Here is a 22,069-nt window from a genome sequence, read left to right as displayed (position 1 = left end):
AACAAGTACAAGAAAAGATACTCATCATTTACCACCAGGGAAATGCAAGTGAAAAGCATAACAGGATACCATTTCATATTCAGTAGGAAAGCTATAATCAAAAAGACAGATGGGGAGTCTGGGTGGCTCAGTCGGTTAAGCATCCGACTTCAGCTCAAGTCATGATCTCAGGGTTCATGAGTTCGAGCCCTGTGTTGGGCTCTGTGCTGACAGCTCAGAGCCTGGAGCCTGCTTCGGATTCTGTGTCTCCCTCTCTCGCTGCCCCTCCCCCATTCATCCTCACGCGCTCTCTCGCTCTCTTAAAAATAAGTAAACATTAAAAAATTTAAAAATAAAAAGACAGATAACAACAGTGTTGTTGAGGAGGTGGAGGAATTTTGGAACCCTCATACACTGCTGGTAAGAATGTGAAATGGTTCATCTGCTTTGGAAAACAGCTTAGCAGTCCTTCATGGCAGTCCTCATGATTTCACTCCTAAGTCTATGCCCAACATCTATACATCCATATAAAAACTTGTGCATGAATGTTCATGGCAGCATAATTAACAACTAGAAGGTGGAAACAACTCAAAGGTCCGTTAACTGATGAATGGATAAATAAGATGTAGTATATTCATACCACTGGAAGAGTATTCAGCAATAAAAACAAATGAATACTGACACATGCTACAACGTGAATGAACCTTGAAAATGTTACGCTAAGTGAAAGAATCCAATCACAAAAGACCGCATATTACGAAAATCGATTTCTATGAAATGTCCAAAGTAGGCAAATCTACAGACACAAAAAGGAGATTCATTTCTGTCTAGGGTGGGGGGTAGGGAGGTGGGGGGCAGGATGAGTAAGGGGATTGAAAGTGGGGTCACGTCTGAGGAGAAAGGGTTTCTCTAGGGGTAATGAAAATGTTCTGACACGGATTGTGGCGACGGATACAACTTCTGTGAATATGCCAAAGCCAGTGAATTACAGTAAAGCCTTGAATTGTTCCACGAACGTTCCCCAAGACGAGCAAACATCTAATAAATTTTAACTTGATAAACGAGCGACAATCTGCAATACGAGTAGTACATGATGCCGAATGTCATGTGCCCACCACTGAGCCAACGGTTCTTGAAGTTCGCTTGGATGTAGGAGTGCTTTGGATTGCAAGCATGTTTCCAGAAGGAATTATGCTCACAAACCAAGGTTTCACTGTGTACCCTTTGCATGCTTAAAATCGTTCCAGCGCATGGCATGTGAATTATATCTCAATAAATCTGTTTTCCAAAAAAAAAGAGTGAAGGGAAGAAGGAAGAAAGAGCCACACTTGACTTTGGCTGTGGTAGCAGTGTGCCCCTGGTAAGGACTGCCCTGGGTCTGCAGGGGCGTAAGAGGCTCAGGCATGGGCTCAGAGGCATTCAGGGCTAGAAAGGTGTGGTCTCCCACAGGGCCAGGAACAGCTTCCTGGATCTCCTGAACACTGAGTCATACTACCTTACCCCCTCCTTTTTCTCTCATCCACCCTTTCCAGTGATTTTGTGGCTTCCTTTCCTATGTGAAATCTTGCTCAGCTTGAAGTTCCCAGAGGGGTCTGTTTTCCTAACCAACTCCTGATTGATCTTATTGCCTAGAGAATATCCATTCTCCTCATTCTCTTCCTAAAAAATTCCAAACTTTCTTCAGGTACTCAGCCCTGCTCCACATAGACAAGTGCCTCAGGAGACGGCGATTCCACTCTTGGCTTCTGGGTTCAACCAGAAACCAGTTGATTCAGCGGCGCCTGGGTGACTCAGTCAGCTAAGCGTCTGACTTACGGTTCGTGAGTTCGAGCCCCACTTCAGGCTCTGTGCTGATAGCTCAGAACCCAGAGCCTGCTTCAGATTCTGTGTCTCCCGCTCTCTCTGCCCCTTCCCTTGCTCTCTCTCTCTCAAAAATAAACATTAAAAGTAAAATAAAATAATAAAATAAAATAAATTGATTCAGAAATAAGCATGTGATTTTAACACTGGATGTTAACTAACTGGAATTCAAATGAGAAACTTCAAGTAAAAACAACAAAAGGAAATAAGCATGTGACCCAGCCATACCAACAAGAGATAAAGAGGGCTCTACCAGAGGCTTCTGGGCAGGTCCTACTTCATTTTGAAAAAGAAGCTCGAGAAGCCAACTAGATACAAAAGACAAAGCCATCATGTCCGCAGGCTAGCATACAACCAAGACATGTATCCACTTTGGAGTAAAGATGACAGGCAGTGGGCAGGCGGAGAGACAGAGAGAACCCAGTTCTGTGACTGCATTTTTCAACTGTTGGATCAACACACCTTGAAGCTCGCTTCACCTCTTAATGTCTTGTATGAGCTAATAACTTACCTGGAGGCAGTTTGAGGTAAGTTTCCTACTACAGCTGGAAATTTACGCACTGAGACACTTCAAAGTGGCAGCGCCTCTATGCAGACAGAGCCGGAGGTAACTCCCCAGTTTCCCACAGTCTCAGGGTGGCATGAGGTGTCATCCAAAAGTCATCTCCACAACCTGAGACATTAGGTGAGAGGGGGCTGGTGGAGCTTGCAGCCAGGAAAGGAGACACAGCAGCATGAAGCGTATAAAACCGGGCACGCTGTAGGAACGTGAACGTCATGGCAGCAGGGTGAGGCCAGCGAGGATCCAGGTGGATTTCTACATCACGGCAAACGCCAGACGGGCTAGATAATAACCTGCGGTTACAGCCTCCCCGCTTGACACCCCAGTGCAACGTAGAGCCTCTCCCCCTATACCCTCAAATCTCAGGAGAAGGAGAAGGAATTGGCTGGGTTGAGTTTCCACCACCAAACAGAACGGAAGCTCAAAATAGAGACGGTTGCATCACAGAAAAGTGAAAGAAGCGATGGGTTGGGAAAAATCCTAAATGTGTGCATTCCAGTTATGCGGAACTCATTCTTTGGCCAGTGGGTGGCAGACGAAGCATGATCATCTTGATCCCCATCCCCATCCCGTATTTACCAACCTCACCATCCCGGAGGGTCACACTCAGCCTTTTCCAAGTCCTCTTTCCACTGCCTCTTCTCATCTGCAGTTGTTCAGAATTCAAGCTCAGATCCTCCCGCAAATGAAATTTCTCTTGCAACGGGCTCTTGGATGCAATCCTAATCAGAGGGCTTATTATGGAACTGTGACCCTCAGTCACTCTCCAGCAGCCATCCCCCCAGAGTCTTTTTAATCAAAAAACTGATATATAATTAGGTCAGAGAAACTCAGAGAAATGGCCATAAAAGCTGTCCTGCAACCCTACACCTTTTTCCTTACGTGTCTTTCAAAGTCATATTGCTCCAAATCTGAAGCAAAGAATAAATTTTTAATAACTCCTGATGGATAATATTCAACTCGAAGTTTGTCTAAGTTGGAACGGGAACGTACTTACAACTCTTCTCTGATTCATTTTGTGAATTTAAATAGCACAAGGCTTGTAAGGAGCTGTTATCATTTCCTTCCCTATTTCTTAACTTTCTTCTCCCTCATTTGTGTTCCAATCCCTTAAAACCAATGTCATTTCCTTCACATTGTCAAAGATTACCCCCAAGGAGAGATGACTGATGTTAACACAAATGTCCTTTGGTCCCTATGCTGAGATTAAGAAGATTTTCCCAGTTTTCAATGGAGAGAAAAGAAAATTTGCTGTGCAAAGCAAGAATACTAAACACAAGTAGAAAATAAGGTTAAATATCAGATCAATGGTCTCTGGTTCCTGTTATTAACCTTCTACTAAAAACACATTTAAACCCATGGACTTGCAGAAAATAATTTCATCTTCATATTTCACCAGGTTAATGATATTCTTAAGTTAAGCCTTTGAGAGAAAATGTTACTGGAGGGAACCTCGGTGGCTCAGTCAGTTAAATGTCTGACTTCAGCTCAGGTGACGATGTCATGGTTCGTGGGTTTGAGTCTCACGGTGGGCTCTGTGCTGACAGTTCAGAGCCTGGAACCTGCTTGGGACTCTGTGTTCCCCCCCCCCCATCTGCCCCTCCCCTGCTCATGCTCTGTCTCTCTCTCCCACTCAAAAACTAAAAAATAAAAAGTTACTGGAATAACAGAAACAGATCTTATTTTTTCAAAGAATTTTAAAATTTTTTTTTAATGTTTATTTATTTTTGAGACAGAGACAGAACATGAATGGGGGAGGGGCAGAGAGAGAGGGAGACACAGAATCGGAAGCAGGCTCCAGGCTCTGAGCCATCAGCCCAGAGCCTGACGCGGGGCTCGAACTCACGAACCGTGAGATCGTGACCTGAGCCGAAGTCGGACGCTCAACCGACTGAGCCACCCAGGCGCCCCTCAAAGATTTTTAAAAAGTCTTTTTCCTTTTTGCTCTCGCTATTAGAACTTTAAAAATTGGTAAGTAATATTTAGCAATTATGTACCTACCTGTTACCAAGAAATTTAAATGAAAACTATAGTTATTCTGTATTCTGTCACCAAAAAAGTTGAGTTTCTGCCTAAGTCTGTTAATACAAAGCTTTCAGGTAATATTTGAAGGTTTATTTTTAATATTTCTGCCGAACGTTGGCTTACGATCTTTCAATTAGACCATGTGTTACGGGTAACTATGCTTGCTGAAATGTTTGCTATAAAAAACCATGTATGTTTACTTAAAATTGTAAACCAGATTTGTCAAAACAGACTGGTTTTACCTACCTAACCGATGAGCACAAACCTTCTGGGGCACTACCTGATGTAGCCTGGATTATTCCAACCTGCATAGAAGGAATGGAGGAGATTTTCTTAGGATTAATGTTTCTTAACATTTAGAAATGTGGCTTGGAAAGGTATATTGAGGAAAAGGGTCTGAGAGATGAATTCAAAAGACAATAGCAGAGCTACTAACAGGCAGGAGCGGACGGCCACAGGGGCTTCTGGGCATCACTGAGGGACAGGGATGGCAGCACAGGGAGCCCAGAGGGTGCCCCTGGTTGGTCTGATCTGGAATGGCAAAGCCAACAGCAGTTTTCTCTAGTGCCTCGTGGACAGTGGCAGCGGTATCTCCTCCCTAGGTGAGTTTCACAGCACAGTTCCCTGCAATCTACTAGAGGAAGCATCCCCCCCCCCCAAACAAAGGTATAAACCATGAAAGAGGAAGACATGGTCGCCAGCATGTGGGAGCTCCAACATCAGCAAAAGGAAAAGGAATGTTCCGGGGATCGAGATAAAGGGAAGATCCTGACAAAGCTGAGCAGCGAGTCTAGACAGCAACCAGTCCACCGGGAAGGAGAAGGCTCATCCAGTACATACACTTTGAAGCAAAAGTCAACGTCTCAGGCTTTTCTCAAGTGTTCGACTGAGTTGAGAAGTTCTTTTCTCCTTTTGTTTTTTCCTTCTCTCTCACACTTCTCTCCCTCGCTCTCTTGGCTCTGTCAATTGTCTCAATAACAAAGCAAATTTAAAAGTCGACAATTACTGGGGCGCCTGGCTGGCTCAGTCGGTAGAGCATACAACTCTTGATCTCAGGGTTTTGAATTCAAGCCCCACGTTGAGTACAGAATTTTCTTAAAACAACAACAACAACAACGACATTAACAACAACAATAAAAGGAGAAAATTGTTAACTTCCAGAAAAGCTAATTATACGTGAAGGCAAAGCATAGAATACTGCGAGACTCAGCTATGTTTAATAATATCTACATAGACATACTGATTTTAACATCGAACACCGAGAGAACCAAAAATATTGTCAGAGTGAAGAGAAAGTGAAATAGATACACATTTGTGAGATGTGTAGGTTGGGGATGGCGGAGGGAGTCTGGTTGAGGTTTGAAAAGTGGATCAGAGAATTCAGCATTCCCTTTCACAGTAAGAAGTGAAGGGATAATCTCCAAAACTGCGAAGGGAAAACAAAACTTAATTAGCAGAAAAATCCTCTTGCTGGAAAATAAAGATGTAAACACCAGTAAAAGCTGCTCAAAATGTTGGGTACTATCCACTCTGGAAGTGTGAATCAAAAGCTGGAAAGAGGAAAGCTGAGGATTGCTGTTACAAGCTAGCAGAACTCATCATACTTAAAGTCAATATGTATCTTGGACAAAAATAAAGATTCAAATTTTAAATAAGAACACTCTCTAAATTCCCCTCCCCTCAAATTACATTACTATTTCCACTAAAATTCCATTGACTTTATAAATGATTTAGGGAGAAATGACATCTTTATATAAATTCTGAGAAATTATTCTAATTTCTTTCTAAGATGGTTAGGACTTCTTTTTTCATCCTCAGAGTTTTACCATTTTCTTGTTATGGGTCTTGGGTGTTTTCTGTGCTTTGTATCAAGGCATGTTACATTATCTTTTGCTGTGATGATGACATTTTTTTCCCCACTAAACAACTGTTGCTAACATATTTTAAAAAGCACTCCCTATATTTTGTAACTTGCCACCGGACTGCATGCACGCTTCTAGCATTTTTGTGACTGGATGTCTTCAGTAATTATCATCGTTATGTGACAATTTTCCATCCCATGCATAGGACTCTTTTGTTTCCCCGATGCTATTGCATTGGTTACAACTTGTTGAATACAGCTTTAATGATGGAATGAGTAGTTATATATTGCTCTCGACTGGAATAAAAATACTTCTGGTTTTCCCCAACATGAATATTATTTTCTACTGATTTCAGATAGAAATCTGATCATCTGTTTATTCTCTACTATTTTCCCTATCTAAGTACTCTCTCATACCTCAGCATTAACATTTTTTTAGTTTGTTTTCCTCCCTCCAACGCATGTTTCTAATGGTACAGGATCAGTGTCTGATTTTATCCCAGAACTGAGAATAAGGCCTGGCTCTAAAAATTTGTCGAATGAATGACTCAGTCAGTGATGGGCAGGGTGCTAGAAAATCAAGTGCTTCTTTGTCTCTTTTAGCATATGAAAGGCATTAATACTTGTCATACTGTTAAACCACTCTTGCATTTATGGACTACACATTAATTACTTCATTGTGGTGTACTAACTGGATTTCCTCATATTTTATTTTATTTTTAAGTGGTTCTTTATTTCTGAGAGAGAGAGAGAGAGAGAGAGAGGGTGAGGAGGGGAGGGGCAGAGAGAGGGATACAGAATCCAAAGCACACTCCAGGCTCTGAGCTGTCAGCACAGAGCCTGATGCAGGGTTCAAACTCACATACCGTGAGATCATGACCTGAGCTGAAGTTGGACACTTAACCAACTGAGCCACCCAAGGTGCCCCTCCTAGTATTTTATTTTAAATGTCTGCATCTGTGCCTCTGAGTATGAACTGTAGCTTTGTTGGAGTTACGGCTTATCTTTGTCGGCTTTGGTTTCAGGATGTTAGCCATATTAAAATAATTAAAATATTTCATGTGTTTGCTCTCTAACAGTTTTTTTTTTATTTTTTTTTTCAACGTTTTTATTTATTTTTGGGACAGAGAGAGACAGAGCATGAACGGGGGAGGGGCAGAGAGAGAGGGAGACACAGTACCACCTTAATTTATATTTCTCTACCAATGAGGTTGAACACTTTTATAGAGCATATTGAATACCTGTGTTACTTTACATATCCATTGTTTTTTTAATTTTTTAAAGTTTATTTATTTATTTTGAGAAGGGGGGGGCAAGAAAGTGGGGGAGGAGCAGACACAGGGAGAGACTCCCAAGCAGGTCCACATTGTCAGCACAGAGCCTGATGTGCGGCTCAAACCCACGAACCCATGAGATCATGACCTGAGTCGAAACCAAGAGTCAAATGCCCAGCCAACTGAACCACCCAGGCAGGCACCTCCCACCCCACTGTTCTTTCTTTTTTTTTTTTTTAAGTACACTCTTTGTCCCATGTGGGGCTTGAACTCAAAACCCCAAGATCAAGAGTTGTGTGCTCTACCGACTGAGCCAGCCAGGCATTCCCAGTGTTCATTTTTCTATCGGAGTATTTTTTTTCCTATTGATTCATATTGATATTAATCCTCTGTTAATATCATGCAGACATTCTCAGGCTGTATGTTGTCCGTTAATGTTGTTATTCTTTTTAATTTTTATGTATTTAAATGTCATTATTTTTTTATGACGCTCATGTTTTCTATCTTGCTTAAACAGCATTTCTTCATTCCACATTTTTTTTTCTATACCTTCATCTAATACCTTAATGTTGAGTTTTTTGAGTATTACGCAAGGTATGTGTACATTTCTCTCAGAATGAACAACTCATCACCCCAGGTGTATTTCTTCCAAAATTGATAACACACCAATCTTTGCCCTGATTTAAGAAGTAATCTATATTCTTCCTACTGATTTGTTTATTATCTTTATGATTCATAGCAGCTAACACATAGTTCCGACCATATTCCAAGCTCTCTTCTAAGGGCTCTTTGTATATTAAGTTCTTTAATCTTCCCAACAACCCTCGTATATGGGTGGTAAATGGTCACTATTTTACACAGAAGCCAACTAAGACAGAGAGTTGAAGTAACTTGCCCAAGAATGCACAGCGACTTCAGCCTGGCTTGAGATTCAATGCTCCCAACAAGGCCAAATCCCAGTGTACAGACTCATGTTTCTAAATTCTATACAGTCTTCCTCGTGACTATCTCTGCCTACACCTGCACCAATCCTACACTACCACAATTCTATTTTCAAATGTGTTTTAATTTCTGCAGGAGAAGTTACTACAATTTTTTTCCTCTCAGAGATTTACAGGCTATTACTTGCTATTTTCTTCTATCATGTGACCTATAGAATCAGCTTAAGTTTCATATATAATGATAAGGATTGCACTACAGTTCTATGTCAACTTGGGAAGATTTCTATCTCAAAAATAGTGTCTTACTGGGTTGTTTATTTTTTTTCCTACACCTTCATTTAAAAAAAAAAGTAGGTTTATTTATTTGAGAGAGAGTGAGAGAGAGCAAGCAGGAGAGGGGCAAAGAGAGAGGGAGAGAGAGAATTCCAAGGAGGTTGCGCACTGTCAGCACAGACTGAGATGCTGGGCTCAAACTCACCAAGTGTGAGATCATGACCTGAGCTGAAACCAAGGGCCAGAAGCTTAACCAACTGAGCCACCCACGCACCCCTTCCCCACAGCTTTATAGTTTTTCTTTTGGTGAGAGTAAGTTCCTTTTTCTCTGTTTCATTTTTTTAATGTATTGTTGATAATATATAAGAAACCACTGATTTTGCTTTTGATTTACCTAAACCTCATATTCAATATTGTACTGATTCTAGTAAATTTTTTTCTTGGATTTCTAAGACAATCTCTTGTTTGCAAATAATTTTATCTGTGTCTTTCCTTCATAGTATATACACACATATATATATATACACACACATACGTATGTATATATGTATATATATTACTTTTTTCTGTCTTACTGCATTAGTTAGACTCTCCATTACAAGATTAAATAGCAACAATGCTGGGAGCAAATTTATCTTAGGAACATTAGTAGGAACGATTGTAATGTTTTACATCAAATATTTGCTCTTGGTTTATGCTAAGGTTTATCAGCTTAAGAAAGTTTCCTTCTATTGCAAGCTTGCTGAGAGTTATTGTTTACTTGTTTTTAATCAAGAGTGATGATTGAATTTTAGCAAATGCATTTTCTCCCATATTGAAATGTCATGAGTTTTACCTCCTTTGATCTATTTATATAGTGAATTACATTAATGGATTTCCTTGTGTTGAGTCATCCTTGCATTAAAAATAGTTATATGTGCCAGGAGTTATGTCAAACACAGTAATTAGATGGATACACATTTCAAACTGTTGTGTCTTCTTAATGAACTGACCTTTTTTTATTATGAAATTTATTATTAACTGGAATATTTAGTGCATTCTCAGTCAATAAAAGTATTAATATGGTTGTGTTGAATTCTATCATCTTGCAATTTGCTTTTTATTTGTCCCATATCATGTGTGTTTCTTTGTTCTTTCTGGCCTTCTTGATCCAATAAAATATTTTTTAGTACTCCATTTTATTTGCTTTTTGGTGTGTGTGTGTGTGTGTGTGTGTGTGTATTAGTGATTGCTCTAGGAATTTGAGTATATATCCTGAGCTTGAGTCTACTTGTAATTAATATTATAACATTTCATGTAGAATATCCGAATCTTTTAAGGGTAGAATTCCACTTAACCCCCTGCAATTCTTAATGCTATGGACATGTGTTATCATTACATATGCTAAAAATATCACAATGCATTGTTCTTACTTTTGCTTGAACCAATCGAGTATGTTAAGGAAACTTAAAGGTAGGAAAATAAAATTCTTATTTACCACATATTTACCATTCCCAATTATGTTCATTCCTTAGTAACATCCTAAATTTTATCTTCAGCCCAATGAACTTTCTTCGCCATTTCTTTTAGCTCCATGACTACAGGAGCTAAATTGTATTAAGTAAAATTATATTAAGGTATAGTCCTTTCCAGATATTTTTTAACCTCTAATCTTAAAGATTATTTTGAGAGATATATTGCTTTTGGTTTTGTGACTTTCTTACATCTGTAGATTGATTTTTTTTCCAAGTTTGAATATTTAAGGTTATCATTTCTTCAAATAGTTCTGACCCATTCTTTTTTTTCCTTGTCTTCAGAGACTTCAATTACATATAAGACAAGTGAGATCATTCTACAAGATACAGAGGCTCTGTTCATTTTAGAAAATAGAAAATAAAATTTATTCTGTTGTTCAGTTTTGATATTTTCTAATTGATCTATTTTCAGGTTCTCGTACTTTTTATTCTGCAGTATCCAATCTCCTCTTAAGACACTGAGGGAAATTGTTATTTCTAGTATTTTTAATTGATAGTTTTGTACAGCTTGTATTTCTGAGATTTCCCAGCCTGTTCATTATGTCCATTTTTTGTCTTTAAATCCTTGAACATGCTTACAATCACCATTTTTAAACTGTGTTCTAGCTCCAAAATCCGAGCCGTTTTCAGGATCTCTTGTGGTTGTCTGTTTTTTAATCTTGATTACGAATTCCATTTTCCTGCTTCTTTGCATATGCATTAATTTTTATTGCATGCTGCACGTTACAAATGATATATTGTACAGCATCTGGATTATCTTGTCTCTCATTTAAAGGTGTTATGTTTGGGGGCGCCTGGGTGGCTCAGGAGGTTAAAGGCCCGACTGTTGACTTTGGCTCAGGTCATGATATCCTGGTTCCTCAGTTTGAGCCCTGTGTGGGCCTTGGTGCTGACAATGCAGAGCCTGCTTGGGATTCCAGGAATGCTCCTCTCCTCTGTGTACTCTCTCTCTCTCAAAAATTTAAAAAAAAAAAACTTTTTTTTTAAGGTGTAATGTTTGGTTCTGGCCAGCAACTACATAACAGGTTCATTCTTTTAATCCTTCAGGCTTCATTTTAGGCTTTCTTTGGGCAAATCTATATTGATTTTGACCTCAATTCTAGGATATGCTCCTATTCCTTATTCCAAAAGAGTGGCATTCCTGGGGTCTCAGTCGAATGCCCCGTGTGCTCAATGACGTCTTTCCGCCATCGTTGGGTCAAAACTCCAATATATTTTAGCACTACGTGACTTTTGGCATTTCCATTCATTTCTTAGTGCCACAGCAGCTGTGGTCTTGCAGAATCAAGAGGTCTTACAGAATCTTACCCTGTACAGGCAAGGCCCAGAGCAGCTCTTAGCCAGAGGTAAGAAGAATCTCCACACAGACTTCTGACATTTCCCTTCTGCAGAGCTCATTTGCCTCTGGAATTCGATCCTGTGAATCCCAACTGCCTCTTCATGCCCTCTACTGCCATTTCTGTCTCCTCGGCTCAGTACGACTTGATGTTCTTCACCTGGGCTCTTCACTTAGCGCCAGTTCAGCAAAGCGCCCCCAGACATAAAATCAGGTTGGATGTGGTGCTCACCTCATTTATTTCCTGTCTTGCTGAGACTGGAGTCCTGCACTATTTTCCAGTGCCTAAAAGTAGTCACCTCACATGTTTTGCTCAGTTTTAGAGAAAGGTAAATCCGTTCTTCCATCATGGCCTTGAAGTTGTAATAGAGAAACCTAATTGGTATTTCTCTAAATCTCAGTCTCATGCTCTCATTCTCTCTCTCTCTCTCTCTCTCTCTCTCTCTCTCTCTCTCTCTCTCTGTCACACACACATACACACTTTGCCATCCTTTGAAATAATAATGCTTCCCTTTTTTTCTTTCTTTTCCAATGGCCTCAGTTTAAATTGGTTTTGTTTAATGTTTTTAAATTTGTTTTAATTTATTCTCCATTAATGTCAAGAATGAAGTTACCGATACAGACCCTCCTGGTTCGACAAGAAAAACTTCATCACACTTTACTCTCTCCTTCTCCACCTCTCTCTCTTTCTCCCCCCCCCCCGTCTTTAGGAGGTTTTTAAAATTATATACATTTTTCTGTTTAAAATTCTTTGTTATAAATTGTACATAATTTCACAACCACATTACAAGCGGTTCTCTAGATTTTCATCTACGTTTTTCTTGCTCACTGCTCTTTTTTTCCTAAAACATGTCTGTGTCTTTATTAAATTCTTTATTTTGATTAATTTTTGCTTGAAGGTCTACTTTAAGTTCTGTTTTTCCGAAAGCATACCCAGGTCATCTAATTTCTGAATTCTTTTAAATCTGAGCCAGGCTTTCATTTGCCTTTGCATTTAGACAAGAGCTTGGCTTGGAATATAATTCTTGAAACCTAACACTTTTTTTCCCAGAAATCTATACATTTTCTCTAAGGTTTTCTAACGTTAATGTTGCAAGTAAGAAGTCTAATGTCATTCAAACTCCCCCCCACCCCACCCCTGCTTTGGTGACTTTTTTCTCCCAGCTGACTGCTTCCACCTGACTCCGTTCATACCCCCTAAGTCTATGCTAACCCTGCTCCATATAAAAGGCTGACTGTTTCAATTCAGAGAAGCTGCCTTCTTTTGTTTACTTGATTATTACTTCTCATTCAGCCACTATTTTCTCCTTCCGGAACCCACAAAATCATGGTACTACTTCTCATACTTCAACATTTCCTGCCTCTTGAATTTTCTTTCTTGAATTCCCCAATCTTAAAGGTTATGCTCTGCGTATCCTGGAAGAGTGTCCTGTACCTACTCTTCTTTTTATTTCCAAGATTGGTTTTTTGTGTCTCAACATGTATGTTTTTGTGGAAGTTTGCACTTAAGAAGCTCAAAAAAGGATCCTTGTGAATCTAATTAAGAAAATGACCTCCCCCAACCCCAAAGTTCTTCCCTTTATTCTACAGGAGGTCTGTTTTACTAGAGATTATTGTATCTGAATGCTCATGTCTGATCCTCCCCATTTGAACTACTGAATTCCTTAATGTATCTGGAAATTTTTCTCTCATCCTTACAGAAGAAGAATTAGTTTTGTGTGTGTGTGTGTGTGTGTGTGTGTGTGTGTGTGTGTAGGTCGGTTTGTTTGTTTGTTTGTTTGTTTGTTTTGAGAGGGTGGAGAACCTGAGATCATGACCTGAAATTAGAGTAGAACCCTGAGATCATGACCTAAGCTGAAATCAAGAGTCGGACACTTAACTGATTCAGCCACCCAGGCACCCCAAGAGTTAGTTGTTCCAGAACAGACAGTCAAAACGTGAACAGTGGCTCATCAGTGTCCCCTTTATTCACTCCTACCTGTTCCAACGCCGGTTACACTCCTCAGCTTCATAGATGCGGTGACAAGTTTCCAACAATAATACACAAATGATATTTTTATACTCCTTTTACACTCCTTGGGACTATTCCTTTCTGAAATGGGAAAAAGGAAGGGATCAAACAGGTGCAAAGGATATCATCTTTGTCACACAAGTTTCTCTTTCTTTTCCTTAGACTATGACAAGAGAAATTTTGTTTGTACTATATTAAGAAAAAATAAAATTCTTTAGGAGAAAAAAAATGGCTATACTACAAGTTCTTTCCTTAAGGAGAAGCAGGGAAGTTACTTTGATGTCTCATTCTTACTATGCAGTGGGGTGGGGAGGCAGGGTATGAGATCTTAAGTTACTTTCCCACCACTAAAAGCCTTCTGAAATACTTTCCTTGGAACAACCTCTCACAATCTTGAATTTGCTGTGGACTTGTGTGTCCAACTGCCTAAACAAGGACAGGGAAATATGCCCATGAAAGTTAACCTTTGTTGAATGCAACCATGAGGTAGAAAAAACACTGGGAACATCTGTATTTTATCCTGCCAATATGTTCTCTCTTATTCTAGAAGCACAGGATGTCTTTACTCTGTCAGCTGCAAAAATATTATCTCTCTGCAGGAATGAAACAAGTGTGGAATATATATTATGCTACCACATTACACGCATACCTAAGCAGAAAACAAAGAAAATAGCCATTTAATATATAACTCAATTTTGTCTCCAGGGACAGATAAAATTTTTTATTATAATACCCAAATGGTACAGTACATAAATATACATGGGAAATGTGATAGGGCTAAGTCAGGCTCTTTTGGCTAGATGCTGATGGCTAAAAATTTATCATCTGACACCCATCCTAATCTTGCCTTCCCATAGACATGAAGTAGGCTATATTTTTTACAAGGGCCAGGAATTTGGGGCAAGAGAGACCAAACCCATCACCATTTTTCAGCAGATCATTAATTTCTAAATGTGTGTGGAAAATAACCATTGGCTGTTATCTTACGTTCCATTTCAAACATTATACCTTATACAGTTTACTTAATAAATAACCAAGAGAGTAAAAAAAAAATAATGACAGTAACTAAATTGGTAATTTAATAACTTCAGATGATTCTTGAGGCTTAGTGGTGTTTATCCTTTTTGAAATCAATAACTTTTCATTTGGAATCTTAAATCCACTTTAATGAGCATTCTGCTGGCAGTAGTTTTATTTAGGATATGAGCTTATACAAACAAAAGTAATAGAGGCTTTTTCCTAGATAACAATTTACAGTGAACTCTGCAGATCACATGACTGATTGGAATCTATAAATCTCTGCAATTCCATTATATATGCTTCTCAAACATTTTAAATGCTTTTAACCAGAGAAGAGGTTATACAGGAAGAGCGTTCTCAACATGAGGGAACTTTCCCAGTGATTTGAAGTTTCCCAGTGATTTGAAACATGTCTGAAATGGCTCTTCTAACACTGATTCTATTTTTGAAAAAGCCCACGTAGAGCAACAACACCACTTTCTTATAGACAACACGTGACAAGCCTATGATAATGTCCCTTGCTTTTCGTGTAAGGTGCATGTGTTACCGAATTATCAAAATGAAACATTTACCAACACACAATAATCTATTCCTTTGTATCCTCCCATTAACTTACTCTAACTTTTACGTCTTCCGCATTGATTCCCTCTCTGCAAGAAAACCTTGGGGTCAAGCAATCTACCCATATAAAACTAATTAGAAACACCTTCCATAAACCAAGGGGCTAAGTCTCTTGTCACTGTAATCCACATTACACTGCCCTGCGCCCCAGAGACTCAAGCAGTTCTGGAAGTCTCCACAGGGAACTCAGGAATGAAACTATGGCTTTGGGGCTCATGACTGTTCTCCGTGAGATGCCGTCCTCTGTTGCACTGATGTCGTCTCCTGGAAGCATTTCAAAGCTATCACGCCCTTCAAGCACCAAAACTGTGTTGCATTTCCTTCATAGTTTAAAAATCCTTTATAAAAACAATGATTTCACCTTTGGTTATAATTCTGCTTTTCTCACAGGCTCAAAAACTAATGGTGTCTCCCCACCTTGATCATCTCACAAGAGAGTTTTCTAACAAAACCCCTCCTTAAGCCAAAAAAAAAAAAAAGTGCAGATTACACTAATAGATATCCAGGCAGACTCCAAACCCCAGTTTGGGCTGGGCTGGAGCCCCCTGCCCCATTTGTAAGTATCTGAAGTTCACCCCTGTATCAATGAATGACCTACTGTTGTTATATGAACACTCCCTTGCTGGGCATAACTCAAGTGCCCGCCTGAGAATGAAGTTAACCCAGAGGAAAGCAAGTCAGGAGAGGAGGAGAGACTGCGACCCACCTCATCTGAGCTTGTGAAACCAGCATCCACCTTTGGTCTCCCCAGTTATGGGTGCCAATAAATTCCCCGTTTTGCTTAAGTCAGTTTGAGATTGGCTTTATGTCACTTCCAACTGAAACAATTTTGACTAATATGCTAATAATTACCAAGTTTTATTGGGTTGTATAAGTATCAATGCCTCAAGAACTTGAAATAACGCATCCCAGAGATTTCCAACCATGAAAACCACAGGCTGATGAGTGATTTAATTAAACATGTACATATAGATCACTCCCCAAACCACACATAGAGAAATGAGGGAAGACAAATCTGAGGAAGGACAAAAACCTTGCAATTGAAACAACATATTAAGGAGAGGACATCTGCCCAATGTTTTGGACTGTGAAGATAAATGATTCCATTTTATGCTGTTATTAAATTGTATTACTCTTCATTAAAGTTAAATGCATTTAGAGGAATTAAGCTTATCAAAAACTTGGCAGTGTAATATAAGCGATGATTCTTTGTTTATTTGACGACATCCTCCTGTGGGTTGATTCACAATTTTAATTTTGGAAAACAGTATTTCCTTCATGGGGACTGACAGAATGATGTGAACTGCTGCATCATTTTGCATGAAGTCATATCGATTATGAAAGTAAACAGAAGCCAAGTGACTTAACCCATTTTTCAAGGAGCATTATGACAATAATGTGTCTATATTGTCAGAGGGGATCATATAAACTTCAGAACTGAAATTAGCCTCAGTGAAGGGGAAAAAAATAAAGACCTGGAATGAAGCTTCAGAAGAAAATACCTATTCTTTTTTAAGTTAAGTACGATGGAACTCGGTAAAGATAAAAATTCTAAATATTTTTTAAGCCCGTGTCAGGCTCTGTGCTGACATTCTCAGAGCCTGGAGCCTGCTTTAGATTCTGTCTCCCTCTCTCTCTGCCCCTCCCCCACTAGTGCTCTGTCTCTCTCACTCTCTCTCTCTCTCTCTCAAAAATAAATAAACCTTAAAAAATTTAGTTTTTTTTAATTCTCATTATTTTTACTGGGAAAAAAACCATTTTAAAAAGCATGTATTAAAAGTATGTATCAGTTACTAAGATCCTGCTATGGTGACCATGGTAAGCAAAACAAATACAAGAGAGAGCCTGCAACCTAGTGAGAGCAGAAAGCAGTAATCCAATCACAGAATTTTCATTGCTGTTGGGGTAAATATTACCAGAGACATGTGTCCTATCACCCTAGAAGCCTGTACCGGGGTTTCACCCTAAGCAGATAGACCAGGAAGAACTTGGCAAAGAATTGATGTTTGAAGAATGAGTAAGCAGTAAGTAGGTAAAGAGGGAGAAGAGGATCCTAGTGAGAGAGAGGAGCCACAGGTGGAGGGAAGAACACACAAGTGCATGTGTATGTGTGTCTATATGTGTGTCTATATATGTGTGTGTCTATATGTGTATATATGTGTGTATGTGTACATATCTGTGTATGTATATATGTACGTGTCTATATGTGTGTGTCTGTGTGTCTATATGTGTGTATGTCTGTATGTGTGTGTGTCTATATGTGTGTATATGTATGTATATATATGTGTGTATATATGTGTGTGTATGTATACGTGTGTGTGTCTAATTGTGTGTATGTATGTGTGTCTATATATGTGTGTATATGTGTGTCTATATATGTGTGTGTCTATATATGTGTATATATGTGTGTATGTGTACATATCTGTGTATGTATATATGTACGTGTCTATATGTGTGTGTCTATGTGTGTGTCTATATGTGTGTGTGTCTATATGTGTGTATATGTGTGTATATATATGTGTGTATATATGTGTGTGTATGTATATGTGTGTGTGTATATATGTGTCTATATATGTGTGTGTGTGTGCATGTGTGTATGTGTGTGTGTATATGGTGTGTATGTGTGTATAGGTGTGTGTATGTGTATGTGTGTGTATGTATATGTGTGTGTATGTATATGTGTGTGTATATATCTACGTGATATATATGTGTTTGTGTATATATGTATGTGTGTGTATCCACTTACTATACCATTCCCACACAGATCTTTTAAATTTATGAACATTTCAAACCCTCCAAAAAGTTGTGAGAACAGTACAATAATCACCAATTTGTCATTCACGCAGATTCACTGTTAATACTTTATTAACTTTATAAACACACACACACATATCCTTTCTATGCTTGAAAGAGCAGTGGCATTCTCTTACACAATTACCACACTCAGGAGACTTAACATTATCTAATATGCAATGCATATTCAAAATGACCAGTTTGTCCCAACAATGTCCTCTACAGCTGTTTTTTCTCCTGATCCAGAATCGAAACAAGGATCATACATTGCATTTCATCGTCCTGGCTCCATCAATCTTAAAGAACTCCTTGGCCTCTCTGTCTTTCATGACACTGATGCCTTTGAAGAGTCCAGGCCAGCAACTATGCAGGATGTCCTTAAATGTGTGTTTGTCTGAGCGTTCCCTCATGGTTAGATTCAGGTGAAACATTTTAGCACTACTATCACATAGATGATGTTGCATCCTTCTCGATATGTCACATCAGGCGCCATATGATGTCAGGTATGCCGTTATTAATGATGATCCTTTCAGTTTTTCCACAGGTTCATATCCTGTGGCCATAATCCATTACTGAAGAATCCAGACAAGGACAGCAAAATATAATTTCTACTTCCCCACGAGGCATCTTAATGCCAAGAGACATTAACACAGGTCATTTATACAGACAAAGCTTTGTCGGTTTTATTCACGAAAGGTGCATATAGATCACAAACACACAGTGACAGGGAATGAATCTTCTACAGCAATTCGACAAAACTGGTGCACTTGGGAGGAAGAATGGTGAGAAGAAGCAAAGCTTGGAGGTGAAGCCCAAGGCCTCAGGAGCCAGACTGTACAGGACATCACCCTGGCTCTGCCACTCATCACCTGTGTGACTTTGGGCAAGTTACCCACCCCTTCTATCTCTGCTTGCACATCTGTAAGTGGGCAGTCAGAGAAGTCACCTTACGTGGTTGTCAGGAGCACTGAGTTCCTACCACACACAACACGGTGTAATGATGATTATGTTTCCAGTGAAGGACCACTGACTTAGCTCCCTGAGCTGACTAAAGGAAGACCCTAGGTCTTCTTTATTAAAAAAAATATATTACCTGAAATTTGGACCCTGTTAGTAATATAATCTGGTAAAAATGTCTTCACGTTTGCATAAAAACACTAACATCATCTAATGAAAACTACTTAGGACACAAGAGTTTTGATTTTAACGATCAGACGACAAATGTTAAAACATTTCCCAAATCATAAGCAATAATCTTAACAATAAAATGTGTCCAGTGCCATTTCCTGTAGAGTATTTGATTACCTCCTGTTTCTCAGGGATATATGTGTGACCTGTGTCTGGTGTGAAAGCATATATATAATACTGTCAATCCCATGGAAGGATCTCAATCACAGACAGAAAGTGTCCTGCTCAGAGATCAACTCAAAAATATAGTCTAGTATTAAGATCACTCTTAAATCTGACAATCACAACTTGGTTTTCAAATTTCAAAGATATTTTTCTGATTAGGAAATTTGGCCACAGTATCTTTACCCATCGTCTTATGTTTATTTGTATGCAGGATGGTGCTGATTCTGGGAGCCCTAGGCATTCTCCTTGATCTTACCCCATTACCTCTTTTTGAAAAAATTACTTTCTTTTCCCTGTAGTATTTGTACCGCTAGTCATTCGTGGCTTAGTAAGATTAATTTTTAATATACTTTTTTCCCTTTGGTGTAATAATTATATTATCAAATAGGAAAAAAGAGCTACCCTTAACTTTCTATTTTTAGGATTTGAGTTTCTCCTAAAATGCGTAACCATAGTAGAGTTCTTCTTTATTTATTTTTTTCTTAACAAGGGTAGAAACATTTTAAACGTCTAGAAGGGACGTGTTATTCTTTTAAGAAAAAGGGGATCGAGGATCAACTGACCTACATCAACACTTTAAACAGAGAAAAGAAAAACATTTAAATCAGTAACACAATATTTATATTTACCATGTCATAGCTAGTTCAGGAGAAGATAAGGCAGGGCATAAACATCTAGACAAAACAGAAACAGAGGAAGGGAATGGCAAGAAGCAAGGAGAGACAAAGTGATAAAGGGAAAGGCAAAGTCCAACACTGCTGACCCCTGCATCCCCAAGATTCCCCCTGCCCAAGGCTCAGGGTTAGCGCCCTCATTCCTTCCATCACTCTCTGGCTCACTTCCCTAAACATCCCCCTCTGACCTTCCCCCCTGCCCAGAAACCCAGACTTCAATTATTACATCGCCAACTCAGCCTACCTACCTATACCCCAAACATCCACTGCAGATTTTCTTCTTTTTCTTCTTTCCTTTATTTTTCATCTGTTTCCTGCCCTTTGTCAAAGTTAACGTTGATCCATTTCACAGGCATCAGTTTTACAGTCACGAGACCCGGATGTACAAACAGGAAATTCCCTTTATTTCTTCAAAACTGGCAAAGCTCACGAGCCCCCATTTCCACAGATGGGAGAATACCTAACTCTGACAATTGAAGGCATACTCGGGGCATTTCTGAGTTCCGTGGGGTAAATATGTCATCAATGTAAAATTCACACTCACCCCCTTCTGTTCTTTCCATCAATCCTCTAAATTGGTAATAATTATAAGGATGGAACAGCATGTGCTACAGAGAAGACGGAGATCAGCCTAGAGAAGACAGTAGAATAGTCAAGTAAGTGTCCAGTTACAACACAGATGAGTTTCCTGAAAATGTTATGGGAGTACCGAGTGAATTTAAAGAAGCAAGGAGGGGGAAGACAGAAGCATTAACTCAGCCACAAGGGGCCAAAGACATCTTCTGAGAGGAAGTGTGTTTTGTTTTGTTTGGTTTGCTTCTGTTTTGTTTGTTTCCAAAATTGTATTCATTCGTTTTGAGAAAGAGAGAGAGGGAAGGAGGGAGGGGAAGAGACAGAGAGAGAGAGAAAGGAAGGGCAGAGAGAGGGGGAGAGAGAGAATCGCAAGCAGGCTCTATGCTGTCAGCTCAGAGCCTGACCCGGGGCTCAAACTCATGAATTCTGAGATGATGACTTGAGCTGCGATCAAGAATCTGATGCTTAATGGACTGAGCCACCCAAGGGCCCCTTAAGTTTTATCTTCCAGGGTGAGTAGGAGTTAGTTTAAGAAGATGGGAAAGGAAGTGTCAGGGCGCATGAGCTAAGGTGCGGAATCCTGGGAGAGTGTGACATGCTTGGGAGATGAAGCAGCTCTGGAATGTCTAGGGCACAGCCAATGTTCAGAAGAGCAGGTAGGAGGTGAATCTAGAGAGAATGAAGAGACCGTATGTCAAGCCCAGGAACCGGGATCATACTCTCTAGCCCTGGAGTCAGCATGCTGGACATGAAGTCCCAATCAAGCCTGTTGCCTGGTTCTGTAAACAAAGTTTTATTGGACACAGCTACGCTCATCTGGTTAGATCTAATCTGTGGCTGCTTTCCTGCCACCACATCAGAGTTAAGTCATTTTGACAGAGACCGTATGGCCACCAAAGCCTAAAGTATCTACTATCCAGCTCTTTATCTGATAGTTTGCTGACCCTGCTCTAGCCCACCTGAGTGATACACCCACCCTTTTTAAAACAAAGAGTTCACATAGACCTGAGGTGCCACTTGGGTATCGTTAGCATATTGCTGTTTAGATTTGTACAAACCTCAAACTACAGGTAAGCATCTTTTAAATTACATGTAAACTAACATTACATTTAAACTAACAAAGATAATAACATTCAGGGTGCCTGGGTGGCCCAGTCAGTTAAGCGTCCAACTCTTGGTTTTGGCTCAGGTCATGATCTCACAGTTCGTCGTTGGGCTCTGTGCTGACAACACGGAGCCTACCTGGGATTCTCTCTCTCTCTCCCTCGTTTTCTACCCCTCTCCTGCTTGTGCACTCTCTCTCTTAAAATAAATAAATAAACTTAAAGAAAGACAGCACTCAAATTGATGGTATTCATTCAACATGACCAATGATACCATTTCTACAGAAACAAACTTC

At 39.5% G+C, this 22,069-nt stretch overlaps 1 long non-coding RNA gene across 9 annotated transcripts in view; it reads right to left on the bottom strand.

The window, feature by feature from the left end:
- Window positions 1–22,069, bottom strand: part of LOC102900781 — a 177,585-nt gene that overhangs the window by 11,149 nt on the left and 144,367 nt on the right. For 4 of the 9 annotated variants that reach the window (XR_002157779.2, XR_002742727.2, XR_006598590.1 and 1 more), the window contains exons 5-6: window positions 20,642–20,728; window positions 13,604–13,717 (exon numbers count right to left, since the gene is read on the bottom strand). This is a non-coding gene — a long non-coding RNA (uncharacterized LOC102900781). Of the gene's footprint in view, window positions 1–239; window positions 3,124–4,258; window positions 5,853–9,068; window positions 11,979–13,603; window positions 13,718–20,641; window positions 20,729–22,069 lie in introns of those variants that run through there. The other 5 variants (XR_002157782.2, XR_006598589.1, XR_002157785.2 and 2 more) reach the window with 5 other exon arrangements.

Source organism: Felis catus, chromosome A1 (genome assembly GCF_018350175.1).
Source record: "Felis catus isolate Fca126 chromosome A1, F.catus_Fca126_mat1.0, whole genome shotgun sequence".
In the NCBI taxonomy this organism is placed as follows: domain Eukaryota; kingdom Metazoa; phylum Chordata; class Mammalia; order Carnivora; family Felidae; genus Felis; species Felis catus.
The sequence above is the reverse complement of the archived record's forward strand: the minus strand, read 5'-3'. Positions and strand labels throughout refer to the sequence as shown.